Raw genomic sequence first — 10,431 nt, 5'->3', positions numbered from 1 at the left:
TCTTGGGACATCCAGTCAGACCTCCCAGCCACTCCCACCTGGAGTTTATCCTCTCTTATCTAACACTCCCTCAGATTACAAAGAGCAATAATTTGTCCAATGATCTCTCACATGAGAATTTCTCCCTTATAGACTTCTAACCTCAGTGTACTAGGATGTTCCCATGGTCAGACACAGCAGGTAGAGGTCTTCAGACAGGGCAAAGCTTTGGTCTGGGGTCTTCAAAACAAGCTGCGACATTTTAGAGCAACTCACGGCCCCAAATCCGCTCAGCTGGGAAATCGGCACAGAACTCTTGGCTTTGGCTTTGCTGGGCTTGTATTTCCTAGAGTTCTAGGCTTTCAAGTTTGGAAGTGGCCCAACACTTCATCCAATCTCTTTCTGATGCTTAAATTAGCTTACAATATTTCTGCCAAGTAGCCCAGCCTCCTGTCACATACAACCAAGACCAGGGAATTCACTACCTTTCAGAGCAAGGATTTGGGGCAGAATATTCTTATCATAAATCCATTGGTTTGCTTGTTTTTTTTTTTCACTCTTCTAACATTTGCTAAAATGCCTGGCCCTTGCCGAGGTGTCAAATGAACCCTTGGTCTACCTTTTGGCCAGGTAGCAGACAAGACAGGTGTGGGGCGGGGACACTTGTGGAAACACTGAGTCAGGAGGATACAGAAGGCTTCGGGTGCACCTGGGAAAGTTGTTTAGAAATCGCTGAGGACACAAGGAACATGTTCAAGGCCTCTTTCTTGGATCACTGAATGCCCAACGTAGGAATTTATGTAAATGCACTCTGTTACAGCTGGCTAAGGAAATGCTTCATATGCCAGCAAAGTGGGATGCACAGCTCTGTGTGGTGACATGAAAAGATGTCAGAATACATGGTGAAGGGAGAAAGCACACATTATAAAACTGAAGGCTGCTTCAGAGACCATTTGCCAGTTTCTCCTACAGTTAAACAGACTTCCCACGTGGCCCAGGGATAGAAATCCTAGGTATGCACCCAAGAAAATGGAAAATATGGGCTAAAATTACCGCTCAGCAGTTTTGAGTGTGCTAAAAAGCCGTGCAAACATGGCCACTCTCCAGTCCTAGAACATTTCATGGCTCCAGAAGGAAACCTCTTCACATTCCCTGTCTCCTTGTTCCCTCTCCCCTGCTCCCTAGTGATCATGAATCTTTTTTTGTATTTGTAGATTTTGCCTTCTCTGGAAATTTCACATAAATAGAATCATCCAACCTGCGGCTTTTTATGCCTGGCTTCTTTCATTGCGCGCACTGTTTTTATGCTGTATCTACACTGCAGCATGCCGTTCTTCTGTTGGTGATTGTTCCTTTGTTTGTTTTTTTGCGGTGCTGAGGAGGAAACGCAGGGCCTCATGCATGACAGCCCACGAGTCGTTCTTCTGGGGAACAGCACTCCATGATGAGGATAGACCAGCTTTTATTTTTTTCATTCAGTAGTTAATGTCATTCAATAAAATAAGAATTTTAAGTCCAGTTCTGTATAAAGTGATCCAATTTTAGTAATAATATACATCTTTATTTGCATTGGAAAATTGACATCTAATTGGTATTACAAGAGCAATTTCTTGACTGTGATAGTGAGTGTTTAGTAGCTAGTATTTTCCACTTATATTTACTGACACAATCATTTGACCAACATTTCTTGAGCACTTACTGTGGGGCACAGAGGGCTCAGGTGGCTGTGTGCACAGTGGTGCATCCTCAGAGCTCCTGATGTAACTGGGGTCTACTTTACACTTTTCGTACAAACCTTGCTGCTCAGCGTCAGGTGGCTTGTCTTAAAACTCCTTCCGCTCTTCCCCTCCCTAACAGCAGGAAGAAAAGACTAACCCTTTTCCCAAGCCAGGCCAATCTATCTTGTCCTTCACCGCCCACAAGAATAAAAACTGCAAACCTGGAAACTGAAGCAATGGCTTGCTCAAGGACACCAGCTGGTCATTAATTAATTCTATCTACTGATAATATCCGGATCCCAGCCTTTGCATTCCTCTTGTGAAAACCCTGTGTTCCCGGGGCAGTGAGAATCACACACTTTGAGACCCGAGTCCACTGGGTTCTCCTTTGCTAGCAAATCAGTAACACTTCATTTTCCTTTTTCTCAAAATCTTGTCCTTGTTATTAGATGGGCTCTGGGGACAAGAATGGAACTGTCGGTGTCACTGAGGCTCGGTGTGGTTGAGGAGGTGGGGCAGGCTCATGCATCACCCAGAGAAGAGCTGAGCACCAGACAAAACCCGGTGCCGACCCAGCCCTTGCTCTTAACCACTCTGGCGTGGCGCCAAATGCTTTTGACAAACCAACTTTGTGGACACCAAGCACACATTTGCCGAGCCTGTGGGAGATATGGTGTGGCCTGTCTCTCCAGGATCTTCTTCATTTCGACCCCTTTAAAGTGCTCAAAACTTCCTGCTGATCCCTCTGGATTTTCTGGGGTGCCAGGGAGGATGGACACTGGCAGATTGTGCACTATTCTGAAGGTGGCAGGTAGCTGGAAGCAGGAGCCCCAGGGTTCATGGAGGAGCCCGTGGTGCTGGCCAACCATTCAGACTCCATGATCTCCCTTCCCCACTGGGGACTTCCTGCTGCAACAGCACTGCCCAGCCAGGAATGACTGCGTGGCCCGGTCCCCCTGGTATTCAGCCACAGTCATGAGATTGGCTGAGGCCAGCGGCCCAGGGGCACATAAGGCAGGGTTGTGTCCCGGCCAGCATAGCGTGGAAGCAGCTGGGCCTTCTCCACACTGGCTCCCCCGCTGCAGCCAGCTGGAGGCATGGCTCCGAGGCCCTCGGGGACCAGGAAGGTACCCGACTGTGATTCGTACTTGGATGACAGCTGCTCCCTGATCTACGACAGTGTCCTGGGCATCATGTGGGCAAGAAAACATCTCCATCGCGTCTGAGCCCCTGTGCAGCTTTGGGTAGCCAACCCTGGCAGAGGCAGGAAGATCGCAAAATCTCATGATCAGTGACAGAGGGACTTTGCCAATCGCATCTCTATTCCTTCCCAAGCAGGCGTGCACACACTCGCCCAGACCTGAGCGTGGCCTTCAGAACAATGCGCAGTAGACGCCGTTCCCCTTGGGCCTCACGGCACAGCTCAGGAGCCTCAGATGGCATCCAATGACTTCCTCCTGCAGGAAGCTCCTTTCTGCTTCAAGGATCTCCTGAAGTGAAGCAAAGCATGGCAGGCCAGCCGTTCCAGGGACCTAAGGACCCTCCTGTCCCTGGAGTGGCTCTCAGTTGACAGCTGAATGCACTTGGTGTATAAATCACCCAGCGCCCTCACCTTTCGGACAGACTAACTTTCAAAACCATGTTCTTCCCCCACAGTTTCCCCCTCGTCTTGAGCTCCAGTGAGCCACAGTGAGAAGTGGCAGCAGTAGGACACCTTATGAGCAGCTCTCCCTTCTCCACCTCACGCTCTCACCCCATCGCTATTTCCCACATCTCCCCAAATCAACTACCTGCTCTTGAATCCTTATCTCGAGTCTGCTTCCAAATGACCCACGTCCAGGCCATGCACTGAGCGTATGCTGTAATGGACTGAATTTCATTAGTGAAACTCTAACCTCCAGTACCTCAGAATGTGACTCTATTTGGAGAGAGAGTCTTTAAAAGCAGATGCCACTAAAATGAAGCCATTAAGGTGGACCCTAATCTAATATGTGTGGTGTCCTCATATGAAGAGGAGACTCGGCACACAGGCAGACACCAAGAGGACTTATACAGAGTGTAGAGGCAACAAGGGGACAGACTTCTGCAAACCAAGGAAGAAAGCCTCAGACAGAACTTCCCCTGCACCACTTCCCCTGAACCACTTCTCATGGTTCAGTCTCCAGAACCATGAGAAAAACGTGTTGAAGTCATCCGCCTCAGTCACCCAGGCTGTGATATACTGTTGTAGCAGCAAAAGCAGATGACTACAAAGGCAGACTACTCCTAACCCAACTCTTTTCTTCTTACTCAGAGGAATCTCAGGTCCAGAGAGGAGTAAGGTTGCCTAAGTTCACACAGTAACTCAATGTGAAAGTCAGGACGAGAGCTCAGGCCTTTCACTTCTACTGGCTGGGGGCCAGTAACTACTTCTCAGGTTTAATGCACCAGGGAGCTGTTCAAACTCACAGCATAATCACAAGGCAAAATACTTGGATTTTGTACAGAGTGGTATTATCAGTTCATTGGCCCAGGATAAGGTGGGCAGGGTTGAAAGTTTACAAAAGGCCAGAGCAGATGACAGGACCTAGGCAGAGTTCCCTTGGCAAACCCACCGTTGCCCAGAGCAGACCAATATTGACATAAGAGGCGCTGGGTAACCAACAGTCAGAAAGCACACACCAGCCCCAAATCAGCTCCTGGGCTCCTGCCCAACACCACAGACCAGGCTGAAACAAAGGTTCTGGAGACCCAGATTCAAATAGAGATGCTCATTCCACCTCTGTGGCAGGAGGTGGGGAAGCCCTCTGAGGGGGGAGGGCTTTGGGACACTAGGATGTGTCCCCAGAAGTGACTGACTCTTACAGAGGTTAATCTGGGTAGGGGTTCCTCCCTTACTTTTATCTGGGAAAGAGGCATAATTCATTAAAAAATCCTAATCAAAAGCTCCCCATTCCTGTCCACTTGGGGTGATATGATGGGTCCTTGTAAGTAGAAAACAAGGCTGTTTCCAATTCCTGAGCACAACACACACACACAAACACACACACACACACGCATTTACCATCCTACCTTTTACACACACACACACATACACGCATTTACCATCCTACTTTCTCTCTAGCCAGCTGCCCTTTGGAATCTGGCAAGCAGCCCTGACCCTCAGCCTGTGAACACTGTATGGTGCTTTCCTAGCAAAACATCAAAGGCAGGACTGGATTACTCTCCCAATCTCCTGCTGAATGGCAGGCCTGCTGGTGGTTCAAGCACACACAGGCAGCCTCTCCTCGCCCTCGCCTGCCCTGGCTGCAGCCCGATGCCCTGGCTGGCTCATGATGACTCTGCTGAAATGAGGGCTGAGCGGGAGCCTCCCAAGACTCACGCCAGCTCTCACGGTCCCTCAACAGGCCTAATTCCCCTGAGTCACTTGAGCTACAGGTGACTTGTCCCTGTGTGAAGTTGCAGTTGGCTGGGGTCCGTGCTTTTCCTTTGGGGGAATCTCTGAGCTTTCCCAGGTGGAAGTATCCGATGAGGAGAGTAAAATTCTAGGAGTGGGCCTGAAGTTCTAAGTAGCTGGGCAGAACAAACCTCTCACATTCATCAACTCAGCAGATACAGGAGTGCACCCAGCAAAACCGGCAAGCCCATGTCCTACTGACTTTGCCATCTCCACTGTTGGTCATGGGTCAATGAGGTGAAGACCAGAAAACTGGGAACCCACCAGGTGACACTTGGGGATCTTTCCTAATCAGGAGCTTAGAGGAGGGTAGCTCTGCATGAGCTGCTCTCCCATATACCTTATACCATGGCTCAAGCTCTGTGAACCCAGAGTCCTAGCCATCTTCCCAGGCAGCCTAGACACAGACCATGTTTCTGGAAACTCTGTTACTCTCATCCTTGTGTCACAGGTTTCATTGTTTTTGCCATTGTTCAAGTTGCCAGAATCAAGATGGAGTCATTCGTGTCAAGCCCTGATAAAATCAGATCAAATAAATAAATCTGGGAGGTTAGTAAGAGAGGAAGGGATCTCACGCCTGTGTGCCCAATGACGAGGGCTAACAGGAAAAACTCCCCCAGAACCACAAGGCTGCCCAAAGGCCACCACAACCTCACGCACAGAATGTGCTGTAGGATCCCAGCCTGCTGCTGTCTGCCCAGCCCTGCCCTGGTGCCACCCTTGACATTGGCCTTGAAACCTCTGTTGCTCATGCTGTGGCCAAAGACCAGTGCTTCCAGAGAGCATGCGCGACCCTCCTCACGTTGCCCTGAGTCTCCCCCCACCAGCCTCCACGCGCCACGCTCTCCACGTGGTGCTGGCTCCCACTGCACTGCACCCGCTTGTGCCAAGTACATGTTATTCATTTAAGAGTCTCGCTGTCTGTTTATTTAAATGATGACACCATGTCAGTGTATTGTCTGTGGTATGGCTAGTAGTTTCTAAAAGTAGATGTTTGTTTCTTATTTTAAGAAACTGATTCAAAAAGAGACTTTTATACCATTTCCAGAGGTGGAAGACTTGTATTGCTTGCAATAAATTTAAGGTTAGCATGGAAAATGTGCTGTTATATTTTTTCAAAATTAAAGTCATGGTAAAATAAAAGTAAATATGGAATTATAGGTAATGATATATTTAGTTTACAGAAAGGTATATCTGAAAATAAGTCACTCGGTGTGAAAAGGGACCTGCTGATGGTCATTTATTAACATAGACAGTGGTGACCTTGACCACCATCAAGGCTGCCCGTTAAGTGACCAGCCTGGATCTGTCCAGAGTCCTCTCACTGCAGTCAGTCGCTTCCTTGAGCTTTGGGGAACTTCTTCATTCAGATTATCAGGGTGAAATCGTACGGCATTTCTACCCCCAACCCTCTCGATGCTGCTTTGTAAAAAGGGGGCCAGACCACCTGGGCTCAATCTGGGATAGGGATTCAGGATGAAGAGAGGAAGATATTGATCAAAGGAAACACTCGTGAGCTATCGAGGTGCAAAAAGTGCTCAGGAACAATCGTGACTCCTGAGCAACATGCTCAGTTCACCCCCTTGTAAAATGAGGAGAATATGCAAGTACAAAGAGAGCTGGCTTGAAATATGCAGCTCCACCCTGGCTGTCCCTCTCATCCAGCCCCTAATTACTCCCCTTTATAAATATTGGGGCCCCAACCCAAGGCAGGTCTGCTCACTTTCAAGATGGCCCTACTTGAATGTGTACCCACTTCCTAGATAAACCTCTGCCTATGCCTTTCACTGGCATGTGCTGAAATTCTTTTCTGTCACATATGCCACGGACCCCACTGGTTCTGACTCAAATCTCTCCTCTCTGGGATTCCTGAGACCCTTTTTCAAAGACATCTCTTCTCCCATGACAAATCCAGCCCTAAGACTGACTGAGTCAGAGTGTCTGAAAGACATTTTGGACTATAGGTGCATCCCAGAGAAGAGAGCTGTATGCCCCATAGACATAAATGGCACAAGCTCCTGGCATTCAGGCTGTCCACATGAGGCAATCCCTCTGGGACCGCTGAGAAGAAGGTATGAGCGAGAGGAGGGTCAGCTACAGTAACAAATAGGCCCAAATTTCAATGTCTTATTTTGCTTACATGAAGAACTACAGTGCTGTTCCCATCAAAGGAGTGGCGCCCTCTAGAGGGTCATCCATGGATCTTGACCTACGTGCTGGCAGGTTTCCGGTAAATGGTAGGTGGTAAATATGGAAGTTTTTGAGGGCCACGCAGAGTCTGTGGCCACTCCCCAGCTCTGCTGCTAAAGTGGGAGCAGCCCTAGAGAGCACGCTAGCACATGGGTGGGGTGTGTTTCCATACAACTTTGTTTTTATATATAGACACTGGGCCAGATTTGGCCCTTGAGCTGCAGTTTGCTGACCCCAATCTCGACTCTGGTGGCTTTGCTATTTTTAACTTGTTGTTTCCTCCATTGTTGTGGGTTGTGGCTGCAGTCAGCTAGAAGCAGAGGAACATGGAGGAGCGACCTTGGGGGCTCCAGGGTCCAGTCTGAATGAGGCTCTTCTGCCTGCCAATCACATCCAATGGGAGGGACCCATCACAAGGGAGGCTGGGAAGTGTGGTCTGTATGTGGCCAAAGAAATCAGGACAGATTTAGTGCATCCGAGGAATCCCTGCCACAAATAAAATACATTAAATCATGGATTTTATCTTAGGAATTGTTTTTCTAATACACAACAAAATAAATACATATTCCTTATATTAATTATTTGGTCTGTGCACCATCAGGAAGACCCTGCCAAACACCAGGAATAAAGGCACTGCACTTTTGTGTTTGTTTGAATCAAATCACAAGAGCCTGATTGCAAAATTAGTCCCTGTTTGCTAGGGATATTCTGTAAAGATTTTCTTTAGCCTTTTAATAAGAAAGGGAGAAAGGAAATTCAGAAAGAAAAGTACAAAATTAGATGCATAAAAGTAAGATTGAATACTAGCTCAGAAAGTGTTCTACAGAAGTCAAGCCGTAGATTATAAGTATCTGAGAAAATAGTGACCTCAAAGTAGGAAAATGTTTCGTGGTTTTCCTGATTTGAAAATTTTCCATTTTTATATCTGTTCATGCTCAAAACCATCGGTTATGTCTGCTGAGGGTATTAAGTATGGAGAGATGGACAGGATTTGGAGGAGCAGAGGAGAGAGGACATTAGCTGTAGTGCCAGGCAGGCCTGAGCGCTTCCTAGGGTGTCCAGTCAAACTGAAAAGTTGAAGAGTTTGAACAATGACCTACAAACAGACTTCATGCCCAGACAATGGGGAAACACTGAAAGGCATTAATCCAGGAACCTGCAAAGTAAAAAGGGCGTTTCCGAAAGTAGAATCTGGCAGAAGCAGGGAGCCATTTGGAAGCAGCAGCAGAGTGATTTGGAGAAGCACTAGACACTGGAAGGGCTAGATGAGTCCTCCGCCTGGGGAAGCTTGGCTTTGGGGTCTTGCATAAGATTCAACAAGAATAAATAACATGCATTTCTCCAAAAAGCTGAAATGTGCAAAGATTTACCCCAATCCCAGGTGCTACTGTTGCTGACCCTTGTTTCACACTGGCAGGGCATGGGTGTGATGGAATCTCTCTAAAGCTTCCTGAGCCGATTGGCAGCTAGAGAAGAATTGCAGCTTTTCTCAGATTTGCTTATTTGTTGTCTGTTCCTACTTTTTCTTCTATGGAAACAGGCCACATGCACATCAGTGTAGGTGGGGGTTAAGATGGGTCTCTACACTGTCCCCCTCCATCCTGTCAATCTTGAGAGCTTCCAATGGGTCTTCAAGCTATTCACATACAAAATGTCTTTGTGTGTGTGTGTGTGTGTGTGTGTGTGTGTGTGTGTGTGTGTGTAAGAGGGGAATGGGGAGGTGGGAGGGGAGAGAGATGGGATCTCACTAGGTTGCCAAGGCTGGCCTTGAACGCCTGGACTCAAGCTGTCCTCCTGCCCAGCCTCCCAAGGAGCAGGGACTACAGCCTGCACCAGTGGACTCAGAAATGTCACTTCAACAAGTCCCTTGCATACACAGCAAGGCATGCAAATTCAGCCCGGATACCCAAACTGTACACACTGAATTGGCAAGAATATGGGGTGATGTGGTAAAATCTCTCCCGACAGTTGAAAGGGGATCTCCTCTGCCCTAGTTACTGGTATCGGCTGCGTTGTTTTTTCATCTCTTCTGATACTCTGACATCTGAACCCTCGGCTCATTCCTAGAGACAGGCAGCCACTTACCTGTGAGCCTTCCCCTCCTACTAACCAACCCAGAACCTACAACCCAACTAGCTCCTTGCTCACTCTTATCCTTTGGGCCACTAACTGACTGTCCTAATCACTCCAGGACCAGGTGCCAGTGGGCACAGCTCCTATGTCCCACAGCCCCCTGTGATTCCTCAAACTCCCCATTCCTACCCTGCTGACCCCATCTCACCTCTCCCCTGCCTCACAACAGAGCCTCTGGTTGACAACCCCTCCACTTGATGAATAACCCCAGGGCTTCCCCCTGGGCCCCTCCCCATGTGCACGGAGTGCCCCTGGACTTGGGAGCTGTGAGTACTGGACTCAGCATTCATCACCTAAGCTGACGGCCTCGGCCTTGCCATACCTAAACAAATAGTAAAACCTACATTTCAAAACACTGTTGAGAATTATTCTGAGTGAGCCCAGTGATACCTCAGATATTCACCTCAGGGAAGGTGACAATAGCAAGCAATCCGAAATATTCTGAATGACCAACGACAGGAAATAGTTCAATAATTTATTGAGTATTCACACTCTGGAATGTCATGTAGTTGTCAAAAAAGGAGAGGAATATTATTTTTAAATGTTCATGCTTTATGGAGAGCAATTTACTATTTCCTGTGAATGAAAGCCGATTAGGCAATTTCTATTCTCTGCAAGATTTTTTTTTTTTTTTAAAGATGGTAAACTAAAGTTTTTAAGGGACAAGTCAATGTGGACAAATAGATGAGGAGATGACAGCCTTCGGGAAACTGGAAGGTTGACTTTGGGACATTGACAGAGCAACAAGAGCTGCTTTTAGAGCAGAGAGAGTGGAAATCAATGTGCATGAAGCAGGGAGACCCTGAGCAAACACAAGTTTAAAATGGAGATAGCAAAGGACCCTCTGGATTGAGAGGTAATGGGAACCCATAGTAGTGGGTTGGCAAGTGGCCCCCACAGACAGTGATGAGAAGCCCAGCTCTCCCTTCAAGACCTACCACCAGGGAAAGCTTCCCGCAGGCTCTCTGCACCTCC

This window comes from Sciurus vulgaris (assembly GCF_902686455.1).
Source record: "Sciurus vulgaris genome assembly, chromosome: 17".
Taxonomy (NCBI): Eukaryota; Metazoa; Chordata; class Mammalia; order Rodentia; family Sciuridae; genus Sciurus; species Sciurus vulgaris.
Note: the sequence above shows the minus strand (reverse complement) of the source record.